The sequence below is a fragment of the Pipra filicauda genome, unplaced genomic scaffold (genome assembly GCF_003945595.2).
Source record: "Pipra filicauda isolate LSUMZ 115617 unplaced genomic scaffold, ASM394559v2 scaffold166_size2123106_pilon, whole genome shotgun sequence".
Taxonomy (NCBI): Eukaryota; Metazoa; Chordata; class Aves; order Passeriformes; family Pipridae; genus Pipra; species Pipra filicauda.
In genome coordinates this window covers 2076837-2103536 of record NW_024104173.1, presented here as the reverse complement: position 1 = coordinate 2103536, position 26700 = coordinate 2076837, and the positions used below count along the sequence as shown (strand labels likewise).

Below are 26700 nucleotides of genomic sequence, written 5' to 3'. Positions count from 1 at the left end.
TTCCAGGAGAAAAGATAATACTATTATATGAATCAGAAAATGCATTTTACTGTAAGGATGACCAAACCTTGGCACAGAATATCCAGAGAGACTGTGGAGTTTCTGTCCTTTGAGATATTCAAAAGCTGTCTAGACATGGTTCTAGAAAATGGGGTCTAGGTGATCCTGCCTGAGCAGGTTTGGTCAAAGGACATCCAGAGATCCCTTTAACATCAACTATTTCATTATTTTATGATAATCCATGCGTGGTTTCACACTTAAGAAATTGAAGTTGTAGTTTATACAGAATCTAATTGTTGCAAAGGTGCTTAAAATACCCCAATCATTTCTGTTCATACACTCTCTTTTCTAAGCTAGGACATCTGTTGTGATAGTGATATTATAATTAATAGGGAAGGGGGCCCAGGAAAGCTGGATAGTATCCAAGGATCACTTCCTCCAAGCTCAGGATTGATGCATGTCAACAAAGAGAAAATCAAGCTAAAACACTAGGAGGCCTGCATGTATGAACAAGGAACTCCAGGACAGACTTAAACACATAAAGAAAATCCTCCAAGAGTGGAAGCATGAACAGGTAGCCTTGGGAGGAATACAGAGAGATTTTCCTAGCAGCCAGGGATCAGTTTAGGAAAGCTAAAACCCTGGTATAGAATTAAATGAGGCTGGGGACATCAAGGACTATGAGAAAAGCTTCTATAAGTATATGGGTGATAAAAGGAAGACTAAAAGGAAAAATGTAGACACTCTCCAGAAGGAAACATGAGACCTGGTTACTCAGGTTTTGAAGAAGGCTGGGATACTCAAAGACTTTTTTGCCTCATTCTTTGCTTCAGTGCTCCAGCCACAGCGTCCAAGTAAGCAAAGGCAGGGACTGGGTGAATGAAGAATCATCCGCTGTAGAAGAACAGGTGCGAGAATACCTAAGGAGCCTGAAGATGAGCAAGTCCGTGCAACCCAATGAGGTGCATCATCAGGTCCTCAGGGAACTAGCTGACAAAGGGGTTAAAACACAATATCTAATATCTGAAAGGTTGTGGCAGGCTGGTGAAGTTTCAGCTGACCAGAAAAGGGGAAACATTAACAAGGATCTGCTAATCAGACCTCACCTCCCCCAGGCCTGGAATTAGTGCCTTCCTGTCGTAAATTCCTCCCTTCTGTGCTTATGTGAAATTTCCACTGTGGTGACTTATGGCAAGTTCCTTCTGTGACCTTGATAGTGCTCGAGACAGGCAACTGTGCTCTTTAGTCCTTACAGGCCTGCATTGTTTTGTTTAGTTGTATAATTTTTGTAACAAATTCATCAGACAGGGCCAAAAAATACAATAGGGTCAAAAAATACAACAGAATCAAAACACAAATTTAGATACAATAGAAAGAGAAATACATTATTTTATAATATAAAAATCTCAAAGCCTAAAGGTAAGACAGTGTGGAAAGAAAAATAGATTATAAATTACTCTCTGTTTATCCAAGATGTCCTACTAAGTCAGAATTTTCCTCCAGTTTTAGTTTTACTAAATTCAATGATTGTATCATATTGCAGTCTACTTTTATCCCTAGGAAACAATTTTTTATTCTTCTGTGAGCCATTACTGTGCATGTTACCTAACTCTCTTTGTAACAACTTCTTTGGTTTCAGGTGCCTACTCTTGTCTGTGATCCTTTAACCTGACATATCTTACAGTTAATGGAAACTGCCCTACTTAATGATGCCTAAGAGCTCCCCAGGAAATAGGCAATTTCCTGTTCTCCCAGGTGTTCATACCTTCTCAAAGAAAACAGCATTGGAAACGAGAGGAAAGAAAAAAAGAAAGTAAAAAACCTCAAACCAAACCAGAGAGTCCATCACAATTCTATTCCAGACATGTTTACTATTCTTTCTCCCTGAAAATGGAAATGTACACTTTCATGCTCTGTACTGATGTCCAATTTTATCTTTTTTTTTTTTTTTTCATTTTTTACGCTAGACTTAAGTAGCTTAAATTATATTATTTTACTTTGGTTTATCATCTAAATGTTTTAGCCCCATCTTACTGACCACACCTGATTCTCTCTCTGTGTAAAACACAGCCCTTTCACTATCTGTATTGCTGATCAATCAATATTAGTACTTTCTCACAGTATTTCTGATAGCTCTGTGACATTTTCTTATGCACTGATATATTTTCCAATTAAAAAAAAAAGAGACAAAAAGTTAACTGTTAAAGAAAATTTAAAGTATTGAACTTTATCCCAGCCAAGCACCCATCTCATTTTAAATGCTTGATTTGTAATGCCTCTAATATTTTATTCTTATTGATAGAGTGACACTAGAAAGTCTGTTGTTTTGTTACATTAATATTACTTAGTGTTAAAAGCATGTTCCTGAAACTCATTCTGTTCAGCCAAAGGCTGAATGACCTTTCACCGTGGTATTCACCCTTCTAATTGTAATTGACAGAACAATTCCCTCATTTCCATTATGTCGCAGAAAATTAGATATGGGCAATTTGCTATTTGAAACATGATCGCAACACCTTCAGTTGTAATTGGTAAGATCACCCTAGTAAAATTTATCCCAGTGAAATAGTTCTGGCAGACACACTTGTTATGATAGTACAAAGCACTAACCATCATACATCAGCACATGCAAATCAATTTTAAAAAGATTCCTTAAGATCCCATACATGATAAAGTATCTGGATATTCCTGTAGATTCAGGTCAAAAAGTTGGTGAACCAAGATTCATTCAATCAAGAGCATTTTGCAGTAATGTATGGCAACAGAGAGACAGAGTCCTTCTCTTTTGGATGTGATCTCTAACTTCAATTACGTATTCTGACAAATGTAGACAATTTTTATTGCATCAAAATATTTAAGAAGATTTTGAAATAATCTTTATATACTTAGTCCAAAACTGTGGCAGGATGAATAAGCATGTTACTTTCAACAAAAAATTACAGAATTACTTTTTTGGAAATGCAATTGTCCTGTTTATTAAAATTTTCCAAAATTCTGGTCCCAGCTTTTGCTGCTGTTCTCTTCTGCACCTTGCTGGGGAAGAGAGAAGTTAGAAGCTGGCTGAGGTAATTAAAATACAGTAATATAAAACATTTTAAAAAATATAATCAAATTTAAATTTCTGTGGGAAGTGGTCCAATACCGATTGTTTCAGCTCCTCCTTCATCAATTATCTTATCAGAGGATTTTATTTTATACAACTACAGTTATGATAATTCATAAATTGGATGGGTTTGATAAATTGGTAACTTGGGTATTAATGAATTTAAAAATATCGAATGCTCTAATTTCTAGTGGGAAAATAGTAGTAATCTGAATTTTTCTCTTGATCTGTTTTTGTCATTATATCCTTCGCTCTGCTGAGGGAGAGGAATATAGAAATAATCTTGTGTAATCTTGTGTAAATTACCTTTACTGTGAAAATATCACTGAAATAAACCTTTGTTATAAAACTGCTTCCTCCTTTTGTCACAAATTAAAATCACATCAAACAAATTCCAGTTGAAATCATCACAAGAAAGCACTGCCAACAGATTGAGGGTGGTGATCCTTCCCCTCTATTCAGCACTGGTGAGGCCACACCTGAAGAACTGTGCCCATGTCCGACCTCCTCAGTACAGGAGGGAAATCGATACATTGGAGAGAATCTAGAGAAGAGTCACAAAGATGATTAACAGCCAAGAATATGAAGAAAGGATGAGAGAGCAGAGATTCTTTTGCCTGGAGAATGCTCATGAATAATGTAATGAATGTGTAATTATCCGAAAGGGAGGGTGCAAAGATGATCAAGCCGTACTTTCAATGGTGCCCAGTGATAGGACAAGAGGCAATGGGCATAAACTGAAACACAGGAGCTCCTTCTAAACATCAGGAAGAGTTTAGTTTACTGTTAGTGTGACTGAGCATAGGAACAAGTTGCTCAGAGAGACTGTGCAGTCTCCCCCTTGGAGATACTCAAAAGCTGTCTGGATACAGCCTTGGGTAGTCTGCTCTAGGTCACCCTGCTTGAGCAGGAAAAGTTAGGCCAGATGAACTTCAAAAGTTTCTTCCAACCTCTACTGTTCTGTGATTCTGTGAAAGATATTGAAGGTACATAACGTAAATTACATCAATGACAATAATAACAATTTGACAGGAATAATACTTCTAGGTTCAATCTCATCCTACTTGAATATCTAGGTTATAAAACATAATACATATTCTCAACCTTGGTATTTGATGTTATGATCACATGACATTATTTTAATATGATGTCCATTTCATTAATTCGTAGAACGTATCATTAATTCCTAGAATGTATCACACTGAACACCTGTTTGGTTTCCCACACTTACATTCTTAGTTACTCCCTTTTCTGTGATACATATATTTCTTTTCTCACAGATTTTTGTGGTGAAAATGAAGAAAAAAGTATTAGCAAAAGAAAAACTATCCTTTTTAAGAAGACTGAATTAGATACTGAAGAATGTAATATGAACACATTTTGATAAACAGGGTTCTTTTCTGATGGTGATGAATCAACTTCATAAATACTCACTAATTGTATATTCTATATATTGAAAATATTCAATAAAAGACACCAAGACTCAAATTTACAGACATGGTGATGGCTGTCACTAAATTTAATTAGTTATATCTTTTGAACATGTGAATTTCTGTGTGAAAATTCTACATGACCAGGAAAAACATCAGAGCTTCTCTACTTTCAGTTTGACATTGAGATTAGTGAGTGTCTAATAGCTTTTACTTCACACTCTCTAAACCTCTTATATGCACAGATGAAGACTGTAGTAGTACTTAGTTCCACAAATATGTTGAGATCAATTCAACACCCAGATGCTATGGTCAGAGCACCTTAATAACATTCTCCAGGACATATTAATTAATTATTTGACAAAAAATAATTTTACATTTACTGAATAATTTGGATCACATCTAAAGTATAGAGCCCTCTGAGAACAAAAAAAGAAAATACAAAGAAATTTTCATGCAATGAATGTAGCTTGAGTGTGCATAAAAACTAGTTTGGAGTGGTTCAATTAAAAAAACAAATGATAAGACACATGTAAAAGGGCACCAAACTAATTTACTTTATTTTAATTCTGACATTTCATGGATATCAAGCACAGTTCCAGTGAAGAGTATCACAAAATTTTAGGAACTATAACTGCTAAGCATCTGGTACTGTAAAATTTCACTGTTCAAAAATTACAACAATTTGAAAACCAAATTTTAAGGAAAAAAAACCTCTCAATTTGTGGATTTTTAAATTTTATTTACCATTTCATAAAAAAATATGCAATGCCTTATTTTATTTTGATTTTTAAAGTTATTCACTAAGACTATTTTATTAAAATAAGAGGACTGGATTATGTATTAATAAAAATAATAAGCATACATGCTTTAATTGTATGAGTTGCCAGCCAGACACAAACAACTACAGTGATTCTTGAAATTTTCAGTAGATCTTCTTTTTGGGTTTTGGTTTTTTTTGTGTGTGTGATCTACTTCTTTCAAAGGGCAATTTAAAGCTTTTATTTTCAACATGGAATAAGGAAGTCATAATTGGGGGATTATAAAGAGTCATGGTTTTTAATAGTGTTTTCTGGAACACAAAGCAGTTTGGTTTTTGTGCCACCCTGTATAGCCTTGAATGTTTTACACTAGAATAGTTAAAGAAAAAGGACCTTTTTGACCATTGCAATAGTCTGTATGTCCTACAAGGAAGTAGTTTCTTTTCTCTGAAGGTTATTTCTGAAGACTACTTCTTCCATTATCTCAGTAGCCTGTGGATATTAGCTATCAGATGGAAATTAAGCAAGATTTTTTCCAATTGATTCATAGGATACATTTTTTCTATAACAAATTCAAATCATAAACAAACTGAAAGACACTCCCATAATATAAAAAAATATTTAGAATATTTGCTTTGACAGGTAAAACAATAAGTGGAAAAATTAAACTAATAAAATCCAAGTTACAGTCCATATCTTTGCAGATTTTGGAAAGATGTCTTCTGATAAAAAGTTAGTTCAAAGAAGAAAAATAAAGATTTCTGTGAATGTTTAATACTGCTGATTTATCCCTAACGTCTTTATGGTGCCTCTAGGGAGTCAAACAATATCAGGATCTGTAATTAAATGAATATACTAAGTCAGTCATGAGCAAATAGAATTGGTAGATGCACCAAGAAGCATATAACCAGCACCTCTTAATTATAATGATATTTCACAATTTACTCTCCCAAACTTTACAAGTGATTTGAGACATTCTAATTTTGTTCTGTCTTGAAGCAGTTTCATTTTAGTCAATAAATTTCACGAGATTCCCTAATGTAGGGCTCAAATTGAAACTTAATTGCCAGGCTGATCTGATAGATGACAAATTTTCAACTTTTCTGAAGTGTTATATAGTATGAGAAACTCTACTTTGAATTCTACATGGTGAAAAATCCCTTAAAACTCAGTTACAACTTGACTTTTCAGTTACCCTTTTGCTCTGACACTACAGTCATAAGTTTAATGGTATATACTTACTGAAAAAGAATATTAAAATACTGGTTTACTCAGTTGTAGCGTATCTTTTTCTCTCTTCTGCTCTTCATTTTCATTATGGCTGTATTTAAGCCTTAACAAGTATACCAATCAACTATGCTGTATGTTTTTCTCCAAAATAGCAAAATACTATATATAATTTACAAAGAAGTATACACTAATTACCAATAGAACAGTACAAGGTAAGTAACAGCTTTCAAAAAGCATTATCTTTAATACAAAGTAATATAAATAAAAGTATGCCACCTAAGGAGTCTTTCTGTTACGTCTTTTGCAATCGGACATGTCTATCTCGTATTGGCCTTATTAACCACCAGCGTGCTTGTAACAAATGTGGATAGAACCTTCCCAAATCTTCATGCGTGAAACCTAGTCATGATGATGATGGTACTATTGAGATAATTTTTCTGTATATTAAGTTTAATCTATACAAGATCCTGGTTCTTTTTCTTCAATATTTAGGTGATCATTCCTTTTTCCATTATTTTTTTCTGTTTTGTTAACTAATGCAATATTAAAATATTTTCTTGTGTCTTGCCAAGAGCTTCCTCATAATCAATAGACAGTCTACCCTTTGCGTTGCTTTTCACTTGTTTCACTGGTCTTCAGATTCATTTTTTTTTCATTCTAATTTATGGAACATTGAATTAGTTCAAGATGAGTAATGCATTTTTTGTTAAGACTTCAGATATTTAGGTTTTTTCCCTTAAAATATTACCTGACACAAGTGTAGCAGGGAAGGATGCTGAAACTGAAACCAGTACACCGTTGAAAGCTCAACACAAACAATATTTATTACCAAGAGGTGGCCAACAAAATGAAAAACCCAAGATAGGAAGGAGGAGAAAAATAAACCCTCAGTACAACTCCCCCAGTCATGTAGTTGTTGCTTATGAACTTTTCTTACCGACCCAGAATGCCTATAATTACCCATAGCAGAAGCTGCATTCTCGGAGAGTCAGCTGGCTCCCAAGATAGCGGGCATCCCCACAAAAGGCAACATAGTCCTTTGATGTGAAGCTTGCGTTCCCCCCCCAGCACGAGCCATCTGCTTTTCATACAATTAATTGGTGATGTCTACCTGGGCAGGTGTGGCCAGCACTGCCCAGCTAGAGGCCTTCAGTCCCTCCCCCCGGTACGCAAGTGGCATCTCTTCTTTCAGCTGTATTTCAGTCCATGTGATATTATCTGCATACATATAACCTAAATTAATTTTGATTCTGCCACTTTGGAGAGAGAAGACTTTTAAAATTAACTGCTCGGGGATTTTAAATATGGCTTACAGATTCCAGAACTACCATTTTCAGTTGTTCTCTGCTGTTCTCCAGTGATTTGAAGTCATCCTAGGAACTCTAAGGTATTATTTTCAACCATCTCAGCCAGTTAGAGAAATAATTCCTCTGCTTTTTCTTATCTTGGTCATGCATGTTGCTCTCCAATGCTTTTCCCTGAACAACTTTTCAGAGAGGTATTGCACTCTCTCCAATTCATGGTTGATACAGATATATTGACAGTGCAGATCACACATATTGCATTCCTGAATCTAATTCCACCGGTTATTAACACCATAGCCTAAGAATGGTTGTATAACTGTAGGGGCTGCCTGGGTAACCCATAGGGACAGAACTATGTGCATAAAATTATGTAGTTAATGACCAAGTCCAACTTTCAGATAAACATCATAAATAATTAAAAAAAAGTTCTCTTTTGCTTTAGTTTTCTCATCTAATAATATTAGGTATCTGGTTAGTTTTGCTGTGTAGTTTGACAAAACAGTTTTATTTTCCTAATGCAGAACAGAGATTCCATGGCAACAAGACAGTTTGAAGCAGAAAAGACATAGGCAGAAAACACAGATGATCTGTTTTCAGAAAGTCACAAAATAAATAGATAGAAGAACAGCATATATAATGTAGGGTCTCAAGAATTTTACTTTGTTTAAAATAGCATATAAAAATGCAAGCAATTCTTCAAATGTCAGTGGGTCAACTCACATTCAACAAAATATAAAGTCTTGCAATTTGTAAAGCTTTTATTACTTTATTACTAAAAAAAAAAAAGACTTTCAATGTCTCTACTTGATGTAAAACACTAACTGAAATGACAGGATTGAAATCCCAGTCTCACTGAAATCAGAGATGCCTTTATTCACTGTCATTCTGTAAGATGAAGATAGACATGACTTGCTGTTCTCTAAATACACCTGAAGTCCCAAACACATTGCTCCTTTTTCTCTTGTATATGTCTTGTTTCTTCCATGTGTTCTTTTAATTTCTCTCTTCTCTTTGCTTGCATTGTGGTTTAAACCAAACCAGTAACCAAGGCCTAGCAGCCACTCACTCACTCCCCCACCAGTGGTATTGGGGAGGGAATTGAAAGGATAAAAGGTAGAAAACCCGTGGGTTGAGATAAAGGTAGTTAATAGGGAAAGCAAGAGCCATGCACACAAGCAGAGCAAAACAAGGAATTAATTCCTTGCTTTCCATGGCCTGACAGGAATTCAGCCACCTCCATCACACATAACAGCTACTTGGGAAGACAAACACCATCACTCCAAATATACCCCCCTTCCTCATTCTTCCTCCCACTTTATACACTGAGCATGATGTCATATGGTCTGGAATATCCATTTGGTCAATTTGAGTCATATGTTCTAGCTGTGTCTGCTCCCAACATCCCAAGCACCTCCAACTTCCTAGCCAGAATGGCAGTAAGAAAAGCAGAAAAGGCCTTGCCTCTGTGTAAACACTGCTCAGCAATAACAAAAACATCTCTGTATTCGTCACTGTGTTCAGCATAAATATAAGACACAGCCCCATACCAGCCACTGTGAAGGAAATCAACTCTACCCCAGCCAAAACCAGCACAGCTTGTCATTAACTCCATCTTAACCAACCAGATTTGCCTCTTATGGGGGGATATGTTATGCACATTTGACTTTTGTACAGATTACCAGTGTCTCAAAAGTCAGATTTAGGATAAAAATCATCAGTCTATATTTTGTGCGAGGCTTCACCAATTAAGAAATAGCAGTTTGTGCCAAAATTTGAAATATCATTTTCCTTTTTGATTTTTCTGGGAAATAATAAGAGGAAAAAATTTCTAGGAAACAGGAAGACAAGCAAATATATATGGATATATATATATATTTATATGTATATATATATCCCCCTGTATAGATATATCTCAACATTTATGCATGTTGCTAGGGTTTTTTTCCAGAATGGAAAATAGCTAAAACAACCTTTAATAATTATTGATTGTCAAATTAAATTTTATCCTTATAGTGGTGGACTGACACAAGCCAACAGCTAAGCACCCATATAGCTGCTTGCTCACTATCCCCCACCCAACAGGACACATGAGAAAACTTGTGAGTTGATACAAAGACAGTTTATAGATGAAGGAAATTTAAAAAAAAAAAAAAAAAGAAAAAAAAAAAGGAAATGACACAGGTATTTTCTCAGCAGCCACATAAGTAGATTGATGTCCAGACAGACTCTAAGCAATGGTCACCTTGGGAGACATTGCCCTGTCCCCCCCTCTTCTTCTTTCTCTGCTTTAGGTTACTGAGTATGACATCATATGTTATGTAATATCCCTTGGACAATTCAGGTTGCTGTCCCAGCTCTGTCCCCTCCTGATTTGCCCATCCCCAGCCTTCTCTCAGAGAAAAAGAGAAAACCTTGATACTGAGCAAGAACTATTCATCAATAGCCAAAACATTAGTGTTTTATCAACACTTTTATAGACACAAATCCAAAACCAAAGCACTATACAGGCTGCCATGAAGAAAGTTAACTCTATTCCAGCCAGATACAGTACACTTATAATTACTTCTCTTTGAAAGCAAAAAACAAATGGACTAAAGATTGTTACTATAGTTGAAGTGTTAATTTAGTTTTTATGTTTTCAGTAATCTTGTTCCTATCCCCTCCATATCTCTGTCAAGTAGAGTTTCTGGGGTTTTTCTTAGTGATCATATTTTCTTATAAAAAGCATGCAGCCTATATTTTTAATCTACTTTTCATTTCTTAGATAACATTTAGAGGCATGGTCACACCTTCATTCATTTATACCTTTGAATTACGTAAATTATTCTACAACATATCTCTATAATTAAACTTGAGAGAACCCTTGCTTTGTTCTTAGAAGTGATAAAATAGTCCAGAAAAATATTTCAGAACCACAACCAGGTAAGATCACTTCTGTACTCTGACTTAAATATGTTATAGAGTGTATACCACTCCCAAGAAACTGAATTGAAACCAACACTTTTTCCTATTAAATATTATTTCAAATGTTTTTATTTTTATACCTGGAAGACTGTAAACCAAAGGTCATTACTGTAGAAAGCTTTTGTTATTGAATATGAAATGTGAAAAATAGTTGAAATGGAGAGAAGAATTGATAATTTCTAATTTTTACATAATGCAAAAATAAACCTAATAGAGGCTTAATATTGCTTTCCACATATGAATGAAAGGAAAATTGGATTTAGAAAACATAAACCTTCTACAAATTAAATATGCAAGGATTGCTATGAAAAAATAATTTTATGAAGAAAAAAACAACAAAACATCAACAAAAAAAATCAAACCTGAAATTTATAGAGGTAATAGACTTCCATTAAAAACACTGGAGTAGTCAGTTCTTAGGTCAGAGCAGATCAGATCAAGTTGCTCAGAGTTTTATAAACTTGGGACTTGACAACTTTAAAGGATGGAGGCTGCGAGGAATCTCTGGACAGACGCTTCAGCTTCTTGATTACATCCATAGAGAATAAATTTTGGTTCAACTGACTAATAAACTTTCACCTTACATGCTTTCTCTCTCTATTTGTCTCCAAAAAATACAAAAAATGATCATTAAATCCCTAGATAATATTTTTTTTAGCAATGAAGTTAGTTTCTCATGGAATGAGAATGTTACTATACCACTCCATGATCTTGTTTCTTCTAAGAGAAGATGGAGCACAGTTCAGAAGAAGAGACCTTCATAGAAAATGCAATGAGAGTACAGGAACTAAAAAATGAATGTCACTGTTATCAGTGAGGATTAACAAGATTTTGAGGATTGACTTTAGCTCCATATTAAGATAATTTTCAATTTAGAAGTCTGAAATAATAGATGTCAACATGAAACTTACCTAACATGCAATTGTACTTGATGGTGATGTATTCAATTAATGAGGTAGTTTCCTAAATACATACATGTAAGGCCATTTTTGATGATGTAGGATATTCTGTCTGGTCTCTCTGTCAGTACAGAGGGCGAACTTACATATTCAGTTGACAAATGACATGGTGACTATGTAAATACTAGCAAGCCATAAAATGTAAACTGTTTAAAAAAGTTAAATTTAAACGTGAAACAATGTGAAACGATCATTTGTACCATTTACATTGTTCTTTTTAATTTTCATCTTTAAATGTCTAAATATTTATAAATTTTGTTTATTCACTGTTGCTGTCAGGGACTTCTGAGTCTTAAGTCCGCCTATATAGGCCTTATTTTCCCTGACAAACCTCACCTGAAAACAACTTTTGCTTTGAAGCCAAAGTGCTAGAGACGTCTACAGCACTGGTGTAGGTAAGAAATATATGACACAGGATCTCTGATGGACTCCTACCCTCCTGAAGCAACAGCTGAACATAAAAAGTATATCCTAGAGCACATCAAGAACTTATCTATAGACAACTGTATAGACTCCTGGTATACAGTGTAAGAGACTACAAGTGAGTTAGCTGTGTAAACTTGTAAACTCCCACTGAGGTGAGCTAATCAATATATTCAATTGACTCACTTCACCCTAAAATAAACAGCTTTTTTAAAACAAATGTGTATCTCTCCATTGACTTTACTATGAGATCAATTCACTTGTCAAACATAGGTTTGTAGTGTAATTTGAAACTGTCTAAGTTATCTGAGAAATCTGCATGAGGCTTTCAGTATTGAAAGCATTTACAGAGACTCATGCCCTTCTGGATCAGCAGCTGAAGGACACACGAGTAGGTATAGTAACTCAAATGAAACTGTACTCTTATACTTACAGAACAGAGTTGTCCTAGAATGTTAAAAGTCAAAATAGTAACTTTGATGCCTTTGAGTGTGATACACTACAGACACCATTTTAAATGACCCATCTGACATCCCATGTCCACTCTACAAAAGCATAGGCATCCTGTATGTCTGTGGACTAAATGAGTGGACAGTGAAGTGGATTGAGAACTGACTGAATAGCAGGTCCCAGGAGGTTGTAATCAATGGCACAGGCAGGCTTGTCACTAGTGGTGTCCAGTATTGTTTAACTTATCCATCAATTACTTGGATGAAAGGATAGATGCCTCCTCAGCAAGTTCACTGATGACATAAAGCTGGGAGGAGTGGTTGATATGCCAGAGGACTGTGCAGCCCTTCAGAAAGACCTCAACAGGTTGGAGAGATGGGCAGAGAAGAGCCATCTGAAATTTCACAAAGGCAAATGCAGAGTCCTGCACCCAGGAAAGAATAACTCCATGCAGCAGTACAGATTAGGGGCCGAACTGCTGGAAAGCAGCTCTGAGGAGAAGGACCTAGGGGTCCTGGTGGACAATAAGCTCTCCATGAGCCATTAGTGTGCCCTTTTGGTCTAGAAGGCCGATGGTATCCTGGAGTGCATTAAGAAAACCATTGCCAGTAGGTCAAAGGAGGTGATCCTGCCCCTCTACTCAGCCCTAGTAAGGTCTCATCTGGAGTGCTGTGTCCAGTTCTGGGTTCTTCAGTGCAAGAGAGACATGGAGCTCCTGGAGTGGGTCCAGTGAAGACCTATGAAGGTGATTAAGGGACTGGAACATCTCTTCTATGAGGAAAGGCTGAGGGAGCTGAGCCTGTTCAGCCTTGAGAAGAGATGACTGAGAGGGGACCTCACCAGTGCATACAAGTATCTGAAGGGAAGGTGTCAAGAGAATGGAGTCAGGCTATTCTCAGAGGTGCCAAGCAATAGGACACAAGGCAATGGGCAGAAATTGATGCACAGGAAGTTCTGTCTCAGTATGGGGAAGAACTTTACTGTGCATGTGACCATGCACTGGAACAGACTGTCAGGAGAAGTTGTGGAGTCTCCCTGCTTGGAGATATTCAAGACCCATCTGGACATAATCCTGTGCAATGTGCTCTAGGATAGCATTGCTTGAGCACAGAAGTCGGACCAGATGATCCTCTATGGTCCCTTCTAACCTGACCCATTTTGTTGTTCTGTGATTTGCTCTAACTCATTTATTTAAAGTTATGATTACGTTGCTCAAATTCAGTCCTTTCATAATATTTGTAATGTCCTGTGGTATCTTACCTGGAATCCAACTGTCAGTCCAGAAGATTGAAGATCTCTCTGAAGCCCAGTATATTAGCTTACAGTCCCATGCAAATGTTGTAAATTGTTATGGGGTGGCAGGAGGCATCTCCATTTGGTTAACTGAATCTGCTTCTGTATCTTCACCTGCTGCAAGACGAGTTTAGAGATTGTTGACACCTAAATTTATGCATCTGAATCTAAGATTTAATCCCACTCTTAAAGTTTTATTTCTTTTATGATTTTTTTTTTATTACTCTCTCTTAAGTACTTTTTCCTACCCTTTTGGACCTACAAAGAGTATATTACAAGTGTTATGAACCTGAAATTTTGTAATGAACTAGCCTCAAGCTTCAAATTATTATTATAATTATTTTTGTTGCTGTTGCTATTATTTAGGATGTTTTAATGATACTATGTATACATTAAAATTCCACAGTATATTCACAATATACACATTCTCAGAATTGCCTCACAGTTGCTTCATTCTGCTGCTAAGAGATGCAGAATGTTTCAGTGATTTTCTAATGAAAAAACATTTTCTCTTCTTTATCTCTTTTAGCTTCCACTGACATTTCTTTGCCTTGGGTGCAACCTGCCAAGAGGAATTGCTGACACACTTATTAATAGCAATAACAGTATGCCTAATGTGATACAATTAGCACAATCTAGTAAATTCACCCTGTGACTGCTTCAGGAAACTTGACATTGAATTTTAACTCATAACAATAAAGACTGTGTGGAATTTATTCAAAAGATCTAATGGGGTGGGAGGGGGTTGATTGTTTTGGGTTTTTTTTAAGAATACTTAATTCTATTCGTTGTTGGTCTCTTTCTTTTTTCCTTATTTCAGAAATTTTGAAAACAGAAGCCAAAACACAAAACAAAACAACTTATTTTCAGAAAAAAATAGCAATGAGTAAAAATATTTTTCAGATTTAAATCTTGATTGCTGATGTTGGCTTTTGCACACACTCTTGAAACTTGTTTGCACTTGAAGGAGCAAAAAATTGAATGCAGATATAGAAAACAAATAGAAATACTGAGTCTCTCAGAAAGATTTTGACACTGTATTTCTTGCCTGTAACCGCTTAGAGACAAATGCACATGATCTCAGGTGATATTTGGAAATGTATTATGGAGTAGAAAAGATAACTTGTCTACAGGAATGATTAATAATAAAGTTTCCATAAAGCAGTATTGAAATCTGAGAAGTCTGAGGCAGGGTATGAAAATGGTTAATTTTATGGGTCAGAAATAAAGAAGGTGGCAAAGCTTTATAGCCTGTTTTCCTATGCAGACAAGGTGCTCACTGAAGTCAACTGAAAAAATATTTGCTTCAATAACAGGAACACAATTTAAGAATAGGTGAGTGGTGAAGAAAATGTTCAAGATGACCATGATGTGATAGGTTTTTACCAGTCTACACTAGAAAATACCACTATAAAAGACTGTGTGTGGTCCAGGAAGAATCTCTGCTGTTTGTATCTGACATTTAAATGTCAGTTGTCCACAGTTCCCTAATTAATAAAAGTTGCTGGAGAGTGAGACAGTGGAAAAAGGTAGTGAAAGAAGGAACTAAACCGAGGATTAAATACAAGCTATTCAGACATAATTTGCTCTGGAATTTGGTACTACTTTGGTTTTGTGAAAATTTATTTCTGTGCTAAATTTAGGCATAACCTGGAGAACTAAAGCTGTTTTATCTGAAGTCCAAAGTCAAACTACTTTGGCATAGCTGAACGATGCCACAGAAAACCACATGAAAAAACAGTGTCATAGATGTCATTGCTCTAAAACTAGAAGAGTAGGAAAATGAAAATATATTTAAACTTTTATCGTATAGAAGTAGAGAACAAGTTAAGTAATCGGCATTTCTTTCCTGGGGATTTGGTTCAGAAATTCAAAGAGCTACTTCAGAAGTTGCCAGAATTCCCTTAAAAATTATACTGCATAAGTATCTCCTCTCTTCTGATATCTTGATTGTTAAAGAAAATTAAGGTATGAATGTCATAGTAATAGACTTAATATAATACATGCTTTCAATATCTTATCAAAATAGATAAGTTATTTCTAAGTGTTAAAAATAGAGCAAAACTATAGTTTATTGATTACAAATCATTCATCCTATACTCCACAGATTTGACTCTTGGTAAGACTATGTTGTCTTTACATGTGTTTCAAAAAATCCATACTCTTTCCTTTTATGCAGTTACCTGTGATCTGCAGCCTTCAGAATTTTCTTCAGAGGACAGAAAAATGAATGCTGTTCCTGACAGGCAGACTCTGAACTCAGAATCACACACTACTTCTGTGTCAGCATAAAAAATCCATGGTCCTTCTAATCACTGCCAGCGGTCAATTCTTTTCATCCTATTGTACTACATATTCCCAAGGTTCTGTTATTTGTTTCTTTGGGTGACCAGACAATCAGGGTGATGAAATAAACTCTATTTTAATTGCATTAATATCTACAAATAAAAGCACAAAAAAGAGTTGAGAATTTTTGAGTTTTTTTTAAATGTTAATATAACCAATGAAATTTCATTAAAACTATTCAAAACCATAGAATTTGAGCAGTGATTGTCTCATAAATATACAGAATTCCACTTTCCTCATGAGGAATTTAGGGTTTCATTAGTTTTCTCTAATGTAGTGTTTCCTCTGAAATACTCTGGGCTTATTTTAAATTGGTTTTCTCAGTGGCTGTTATGACCATTTAATTCTTTCTACAACATTTCTGATTTCAGAAGGAATGACTCAATTAGTATGTCTTCAGAAAAAGCTATAGTAAATAAAACTTCTTTTCACAACATCACAAAAGATTCACTTACTTTAAAAAAAAACACAAACAACTATGGTCATTTGAATAGAAGGACCTCAAGGGGACAGAATGGATATTATTGGAGAAATTTTTACTCATTCTGTGGTGAGTGAATCTTATATATGTACTTGTGTCAAATATTAAAAAAAATGTGCAAGCAAATCATTCATGACAAGAGGGAAAGAGCACATTAAAACAAAGAGAGGAAAATGTTTGACACCAACTCTGCTAATATATAGATCTCACAGGAGGGAAAAAAATATCTCCTCTAGGGACGACTGATCTTTATTCGAACAAATTTTCCACCTAACTTGAAACAGATTTTGCCTGTAATTTCATTTCAGTTTACAACATAGAGTTCTGAATTAGAACACCTTACAAGGCGTCCTAATGTTTACATAAAAATATTTTCAAAAAAGATAACTGGATTAATACCATAAATAGCATTCCTAAACAATCTTTTGAGTGACAATTAACCTTTACAGAAATTGCAAAGCATGGAGATTTACTGTACATATAGGTAAGTTGAAAGAACACAAAAAAACCCCAGACCCAACAAAAGCAAACAGGTGGAAAATGCAGTATTGAGTTCAACAGACTTTCCTCTTGCCTAGCTGGGGCCACAGATTGAAATGATGTGGACCCTGAAATTAGACTATGATAGTGTTTCTTAATCTTATGAACAAATATTGTAATTTACAAAAGTTCCATAGACTTAGAAGCTCAGCTGATTCCTACCCTCAAAAATATTTTGAGAAATTTTCAAAAATACTTTAAGAATTTTTCAAAAATAATCCACTTTACCTAAGATATTCCTATGGATTGATGACCAGCAAAATAGTCTGTGGGAATGCAAAAAGTTTATATTAATACTTTATTGGATGAAAATGATTTGTCATTCCTTCCATTCCTAATTCCTTCCTTTTAACAATGTCAAAAGGTAAACAAATAAACAAGATGGTAAGTGTTATTTGTTTTACTGAGGTTCCTTTATGGCAAGTTTTGGTACAAATATTCAATATTTCATAGTTAGGAAAAAAAAACCAACAAACCTAGCCAGGTTTATATACTAAATTCCAATGCTTGATTTACTCAAGAAAGTTTGAAATAAAACTGATAATTTTAAGGAGAAATTATTTTAGATTCTGAACCATTTAGATCTTATCTTTATAATAGAAATGTTGATTACTACTTTATGCAAAAATTCTTCGACGTCTTGATATGTCTTTTGCCTGAAAAAAAACCCATAAAGCCTGAAACTTACTGTATTCAACATTCAAGTAAATTTTATTTTTATTAATATAAATGACTCTATTTATAGATCTCATCAAAGAGATCTATTCCATAATAATGCACCAAATCATGATCTACAAACTGAGCAAACCCAATTTTTAGAACTTTCATGGACAAATTTTGTTTATGTTTTTGTTTTGCTCACACAGCATTCATCAAAATATCTCTTCAGAAAATTTATCTTCAAGAAGTAACACTATTACTGACTTATCACTAACAGATGATAGAAACTTCAAGAAAATATAAGTAAAATTGAGATCATACAAGCAGTTCTGAAATCACAAACAGGTTTTGTTAAAGAAATTTAAGTCAGGGCTGCATAAATATAAGGTATCTTGTATTGTAAGAAGGTGAAGCAATGGGATAGATGATATAAAAACTAAGCATAAGCAAAGTAAAATAAGCAATAAAAAGGAAAAAAAAAGGTTTTTTGTCATACCTTCTGTCAGTTGTCTGAAGTTAAAGTCACACAGTACTGATAGTCACTTATTCGTCATTCAGGTCAGCTCCAAAGTAATTCACAAGAGACTGCAGGAAGACAGTTGGGTTTCTTTTTAATTCCTCCCCCCGGCATCAAAAGATTTTGTAAAGAGTGGAGGTTTCCTTCTTTTCTCATTGTCTGTGTTGCAGAAACTCTCATCTGTGTAGTACCTGTCAGCGAAGACTGTAGGTGACTTACACTGCATCCTAGCTGGTAACAGCAGTATATAATAGAAGGCATAGCAACATAGAAAGGTTGAAATACTGCATGGTTAACAAAATAATTTAGGAGATTTAAAAAACAAAAAGAGCACAAAAAGAATTTAGGAAAGGAAGACGTAATCATTGTGATAAAATTGCATTTACAGAAGACAGGTAGGTACTAAATAACAGGGGAAGTTAATAGAAATTGAAAAAGAACAACAACTAAACCTGAAAAAGCTGGTCAGACTGGCTCAGCAGACGGAATGAAAGGCTGCAAGAGCAAGGGAAAAGGGAATTTTGTCTGTCACACAGTAACAAGACAGGATTCCTCTGTTTTCCTGCTGATCCAGTTCTATTACTGGCTGCAAAGTAAATTTTGAAAAATTGCATTTGCTATTTTTCTGCAAGGTCAGTCTCTGGACAAGCATTATATTTTTGTTTTCCTGCCCACCATTTGACAACATAGCTGTCACACTTACAGATTCTAGCACCAGGGTAATCCTCTGAGTATTCTTTAATGCAAAAAATGTGCTCTGTGATGGGGACAACAGTTGGAAGACATGCTATGACTATGCTTAAGCCCCTGCTTCACAGTGTCACAGGTTGGTTGAGACTGGAAAGCACTTCTGCAGATAATCTTGCCCATACACCCCTTCTTCCCCCTCCTGCCTCCCCAATTAGTCAGGCATGATCAGCTAGAGCAGGTTGCCCAGGACCTTGTCCAGCTGAGTACTGAGTATTTCCCAGGACAGGAAATTGTAAATTCTCTGGGTGTCCTGTTCCAGGGTCTGACCACAATCACAGTAAGAGAGTGTATTTTTGTATTCAGATGGATTTTCATGTGTTTCAATTTGAGTCCCCTGTCACTGGCCACTGCAGAGAAGAGTCAGATTTCCTTGTTTTCATTCCCAGTGACCTGGTTGTGGCTGGGATAGTATGAATTCTCTTGTCAGAAGCTGGTGAAGTGTTGTGTTTTGGATTTAGTACGGAAATAAAGTTGATAACACACTGTTGTTTTAGTTATGGTTAAGTAGTGCTTACCCTAAGTCAAGGAATTTTCAGTTTCCCATGCTCTGCCAGTGAGGAGATACACAAGAAGCCATGAGGAAGTGTGGTCAGGACAGCTGACCTGAACTGGCAAAAGGGATATTCCATACCATACAATGTCATACTCAGTATATAAGCTGATGGGATTTGGTTGGGATCCATAAATTGCTGCTCAGGGACAGACTGGACATCCATCCGTGGGTGCTGAACAATTGTATTATGCATCGCTTGTTTTGTTTGGGTTTTATTCTTCTCTTTCTCTCTTCTTTTCATTCCTATTATGATTGATATTATTTATATTATTGTTATTATGTTTTCCTATATTTCAATTACGTTACGTTACGTTTCAATCCAGTTACGTTTTTTGTTTTAAAAGCAAGCTTATCTAAGGACTGACTGTTCGTTTCCCATGCTTTTATTCCCAAAGATAACACTTGAGACTCTATAAAGAACTACAAGTGGGATTCCCAGAGTGAAACTCCTGAAGTTACCTTGTTGTTGACACATAGCATTAAGTGAGGTGAGTAGTGAAAATAAACAGTAACTTTTGTCATTCTCACTGTATAGGACTTCAGTTTCCAATATCATGGGAGTAGAGTTAACCATCTAAGTTTTTCATAACAAATCCCGGTAATAAATGAGATAAACTAAGTATTTAAACTGAAAATGCAAGATATTGTTTTTCTTTTGTCACATTTTTAATAGCTTCTTTATGCTATCAAATTCAAAGCTACTTCATTTTCAAAAGAGCTGAAATTGGATATCTGGATACTCAATATCCTCTTCTGAGGCTAGATATTTCAGTACAAGTCTACAACTAGGGAGGTATTGGGTGAAAAACTGGCAGATGGGTGAGGCTCCAAAAGTTATAGTAAATGGGGTTACATCAGGCTACCATCCAGTCACCAGTGGGTTTCTCCAGGGCACAATTTTAAAGCCAGTGTCTTTAATGTTTTTATAAATTATCTGGATGTAGGAATGAATGTACACTAAGTAAATTTGCTGGTAATAGTGAATTGGAAGGAGCTGTGGGAGTCTTTTTTGATAGAGAAACCTTACAGGGAGGTCTGGAGGTACTGAAGAGCTGGGCAGCGACCAGCGTATAGTGGTTATACACACAAATTGGGGGATGAGACGGGGAAGAACAGTCCCATGGAAAGAGATTTGGAGTTTCTGGTCAACAGAAAGTTGATTGTGAGTCAACAGTGTCCCCTGGCAGCCAAAAGAACCAGCCTTGTCCTATGGTGCATCATAGCACCATCATAGCATCACCAGCCAATCAAGGGAGGTAATTGTTCTCTACACTGCACTGGGGTGGCCCTGCCTCAAGTACCGTGTGCGGTTATGGGTACCTCAATATAAGAGGAACTGTTAGAGTGTGACCAGAAGAGGGTGACCAAGAGGGTGACAGGTCTCAAGGACAAGACTTAGGAAGAGCAACTGAGGTCACTTGGTTTGTTTGCCTTAGAGAAGAGAAGGATGATGAAGGGCAACCTCATCACCGTCTTCAAATTGCTTAAGGAGGACATCGTATGGGGAGATGCACATCTCTTTCTGGTGACCAGCAATAGGATACAAAGAAATTGGATGAAGTTCTGCTGGGGGAAGTTCAGACTGGACATTAAGGAAAAGTTCTTGACTAAGAGGGTGGTCAGTCACTGGAACAGGATTCCCAGGGAAGTGATCACAGCATAAAACCTGTCAGAGTTCAATGAGAATCTGTACGATGATCTTAGTCAAATGGTTTAGTTTTAAGTAGTATTGCAAGAAGAAGGAATTGGAATCAATGATCCTTGACCATATACAAAACACCTTGAAAATTATATGGTCTAAGCTTATTGAAAATCTTTTCAAAGCATTACAGTGAAAAAACTTTTTAAGTGCAAGTTCTACATAAAATTGAAAACTAGCATGGAGAAGTAATCACTGCTCTAGTACAGACAGTATTTGGAAATGTACACTGCTCTGCTTCACTGCACAACTAGGTAAAATATACAAACAGTTTTGTGTTGATGTCCTTTGGCTGTTGTGAATGAATGATTTATTAGAGAATTACACCTATGAAAGTCAGAAAGATTACATGTGTCACATGTCATGTTATAGCTGCATTTAATCTAACTCATCCTATTACATACTTTATAACTGAAATTTTAACTGATGAATAATGTTGTAAAGAGTTGTAGTAAAACAAAATTTAGGTTGTCAAAATTTGTTATCAAACTAGTGTAAGAATAGGGAAATAAATCACAGAATATGTTATTCATTAAGTCAATAACAATAAAAATGATTGAAAATGCCCATTCAGTTATATTCTATGGTATCATAGTAAAACTGAACCAAAGAACCTCAAACCAAACCTAAAAAAAATTAAAATCTGAGATAACTAAAATATGTAGCCATTGCTTTCTGATACTGAAGTACAATTAGAGCTTTTATTTCCCAGAAAAGAGAAACTACATAAGTAATTGTAAATCAAATTGGCATTTAACACTGTTTTCAACTATCTTTCTATCCAAAGATTGATATGCATTTTGTTTGTGGCTCATGAACTCAGATTTCTATTTTTCAAATCTTTCAGTATAATGATCACAAGGGTAATTTATAATCAGCTGTATCATTTTTCTACCAAATGAGCTATTGAAACTCAGCATCTATATGAAAGACTCTCATTCATCTAACTTCAGTTTTTTAATGCTTCTGAATACCAACAATAAGAGAATTTAAATTAAGAGTGCATGAACATGTGTTTTTAGACCAATTTTTTCAGAAGCAAGAGCACCCAACGACACGATCATCTACTGAAAGTTCGAGAGCAAATTTGAGAACATATTTTGTGAAGTCTAAAAAAGATAAGTATCAAGAAGAAGGTTTAGAAAAAGAAAATTTCCACTTCAGATTACAGAATAATATTCTGTCTTTTTGAACTACCCATTCTTGCTTTCTTTTTGTGAGTGTGGGTAAAAGATATCACTGTTTGTATATACAGTTTTCTAAAACAAGTTAACAAATCAAAATATGTGACTATTTGCTGTGAACAAATAGCATGACATTTTTCATTATGAGGAAAATCTCAAAGAACAGCTAACTTTATGGATAACCTACAGTATAAATGACAGTATATACTTTCAAGATCCTTATTTTAATTGGTGGAGACAATTAGGATTTTCAGTAGCATGATTCTGTAATCTATGCAGGTATTTTTCTAAGAGTAAATTTTAATTTAGAAGTGTAAAGTTTTCTCTATTGAGAAACAAATAGTTGAAATGTAGATTATTATTTGGTGACATTTTGTCATAGGTTGTAAATCTACACTTCTACTGGTAATTATAATTTCTTCCTCCTTTTATTTATGAACTCAGTGAAATGTTCCAGATTAGTTCAGCTCTGCCTTCCTTTATTCATTTTGTCCCCTGTGAATTTTACTACCACATCATCATTGCTGAAATAGTTTCTTCCATTTAGTTTATCTCTTCTAATGGAGCAGACTTTTATTTTATTGTATTTTATAATTTAACAGTTCTTTATTCTTTTTCTTTTTCTGGTCAAGTTTAAAACTTAACTGGTTAAAAAACAATAACCACTGCAAATAAACAACATATGTATATTTCAACTTAAAAGCATAGCTCATTAAGTATTACTGTAGTTTAAAGTAGACAACATCTAAACATCTCTTGCCAAATACAACTCTCATTTGTCACAGCATAAAGGAATTTCAACATTTTGTCTGATTCCTTATTTAACCTTTATTAAAAGAAAATATTGGTAGCTGACAGTCTTTCTGCCTACACTTGCCGAGCAGAATTGATCATTTTCCAGGCAAAGGGAGTAATTTTTCATTACATCATAAAAAATTTTCCTCTCATGTTATTTTTGTTCTGATATTGAGTATTATGGTTAGGATCATATTGATTTCCTTTGTCAACAGCGTGTAAATAAGAGGAAAAGAGCAAGCATAGAGAAAAATAAATATTATCCTTTCTGCCTTTCCATTTTTTTTGTTTTGAATGCCAAGCAGTTTGACATGCATCCATTAGTAATCATGAATTTTCAGCTATTTACTGTTTATTTACTTGTTGATTTATTTAAACCTGGTGTCTCCTTAGTAGACCTACCTTATCTTTTTGTTTCTTTCAGCACCTAAATTGGTAATAAAAGAGGTCCAAACCCCATTGTCTTCATCCAAAATGCTGCCTGCCTTGGATCTATTCTGACACATCCCTTGTGTCAGATTTGGAATTGTCTTAAACTGAGGGGAAAAAAATAAAATTAAACAGCATTCATAATCAGTGATCTAGCAACTGAGTTTGAGCTTTTTTACTTAGCAGTATCTTCCTCCTTTTTTTTTTAACTTCAAAAAATATAGTTTTTGTATATTGTGGCATAAGCATTTTCCTGTGTATATCTGTTATTTGTGTCATACTATCTTGTCTATTGTTATTCAGCATTTAGGAAGAATGTTTTTCACATTTTTATCTTTGTTATACTTAGGTTCATTTAAATTACTTTGTCTCCTACAACTTTATCAGAAAAGACAACAGAACAAGGTGTCTCTTTCAATATTTAGATATTTTTTCACATGCTCATGTTGAACATCTGCAGAACTTCTACACATCATTGGGCCAAACTTAGTGTGGGTTTACTAAAGGACGCAATGTTTCTTTTTAATGTAACTGGAATTAACTTTTGAATTATTGTTTTGTTCCTGATGTGTTATAGCTACAGAGAGGCACTATTTAAGACATTATCTCAGTTCAATTTGTTTCTGGGTGTCACCTTTGCACGTATAGTTTAATTTTTCTCCTCTTCTTCTCCCTCATCTTCAATCTTGTTTTGTTAGGGGATTTTTTGTATTAGAGACAGTATTTTTAAAACTTATAGTATTAGCTTAAAAATGGCCTTAAATAACACATTCTAGAGAAGTATGTTTTGCAGTATGCCACTTTTTCAGCTTGTTTTTCACCATCCAGCTATAATGTCAAATCAGCCTGAAAGTGTACTACTTTGTCAGGTTTTCTAACTCAAAAACTACTCCAGATTTTGTTGACACAATGTAGTGTTACCCAAGGGGCTTTCAACAAACCCTTTATGTACACAGGCCATTTTTGAATGTGTCTGTCTTCGTGAATGAAACCACAGAAGGTGCTAAACTGAGTAAATTAATACACATTTTAGTTAGCATATTGAAAAAATTAATATATTAAAAATATAATACATTCTTTAAAACCTAATATTCATATTTTTAATATGTATATATTTCCCTTGACAGATTTCCTTCTGACATTAGTCAGTATTTCACCTCACCCCCAGTCTCCCATTAGTTGCTATGATCCTCAAGAAGCATTTTCAACTTAAATATCCAATTTAAATTTGCACATCAATTATTATAAGTTTATAGTCTTCTATTTTTGCTGTTAAGATGAGGAAGGAGAAAGTCAATTAAAAACCATAATACTGAGAGAGATACGCAGAATTTGAAGTATTAATTAGGCTGTAAATTTAGAAAGAGAAGTCACTTCTATACTAATAATTCTTCTGATTTGAGTTCAGATTCCTGAGTTATGCTAGATGAAATTATATTAGCCTCAATCTTAAATGAAAACTGACAATTTTTATTATTTTGTATAATCTATATTGTATGATCACATAACGCAAAAATAGAGGCTCAATTTCTATTTTTTTTGTTCTAAACGTTAATATTAAGCTTCAACTATGCAGTATATATTTGAACTCCACTTATTAAATTACTTAATTTTTGTTTAGGTAACTCAGCTCTGCTGACAAAAAAACCCTAGTACACGTTGTTTGGTTATATTTTGACATTACAAGAATCCAGAAAAAGATTAACTTTATTTTTTGTATAGTTCACTTTTTTTTGAAATTGAACTTCCTACGTGTACTTTAAATTTATTAAATTGAAAAATATATATCTGCGTATAACTGAAAAAAAAGACAAACAACAAGACCCAAACCAAATCAACCCAAAAACTATTCAGAACAAGCTAACTTCCTAAAATAATATTACAGAAACTTTCACAAGATTAGACGATCATCTCTGAAGACATCATCCTATCTTCTCAAGGCAATTACAGTTGAAAATATTCCGAAATCTATAGGAAGTAATTTGCTCCAAATAAAGCAGTTAAATTCTTCCTCTAGAGAGTTGCTAACAAAAATGGGACTTTGTCGGGGGATGTTTGGGTTTAGTCAGTCTATCAGTCTTTTTTTTCAAAGCAAATTATTGCACTTTCAGTCACAGGTCTGGACATCAGAGCACTTAGAAAAGAGCAATTTAATATAACATCCCATTGCAATTAGTTTTATAAAAATGAAGACTAATAATACCCTTCCATGTTTATCTCTATATTTTGTTGCAAGTTCTAGATACCACATTTGATCATATCTAAGTTTGGGATTTTTTAAAAATTTTTAGTCTAAACAAGATTAAATCCTTTGTGGGGCTAAAGAAGAAGACAGCTTATCAAGGTAGACACACATCCAGCATCTAGGTTGAATTATATCTTGAATTAATTTTTACAAGATGAACTTTACTACATGACAACTATTAGTGGAACCACTGTAGCTATGAAGGGCCTAGGGTTTAGGCAGATAATATCAGTTCATATGAATCTCAGCCTGACAGGTTTTTGTTAGGGACCAGTGCACATAAGCTAAAGATTTAATTCCAGGATATATATAGCTCATTATAATTCATGTCTAAGTAAAAATATTATATCAATGTTTTATTAATATCTAAATATGAAAAGGTATTTTCACTTATTGAAATGTGAGAAAAAATAGTTTTAAAAAGTGAAAAAATGTGCAATTTGTGCAAAATTAAAAAAGTTTTGATTGGTTTTGTTTTTCTTTAAAATGCTTTTTGGTTTTATTGTTTAATAGTTTTAGAATTCTTGAATTTACCTAGACGTCATTTTTAAATCTAATATCAAACACTAATTATCTTAGGTCTA

General features: G+C 34.6%; 1 long non-coding RNA gene across 1 annotated transcript in view; it reads right to left on the bottom strand.

Annotated features, from left to right (window-relative positions):
- The window catches only part of LOC120322894, a 30970-nt gene extending 12350 nt beyond the window's left edge, over window positions 1-18620 (bottom strand). The window contains exons 1-2 of the long non-coding RNA XR_005562847.1: window positions 18441-18620; window positions 13885-14034 (exon numbers count right to left, since the gene is read on the bottom strand). This is a non-coding gene — a long non-coding RNA (uncharacterized LOC120322894). The remainder of the gene's footprint in view (window positions 1-13884; window positions 14035-18440) is intronic.
- Between the last annotated feature and the right edge of the window lie 8080 nt (window positions 18621-26700).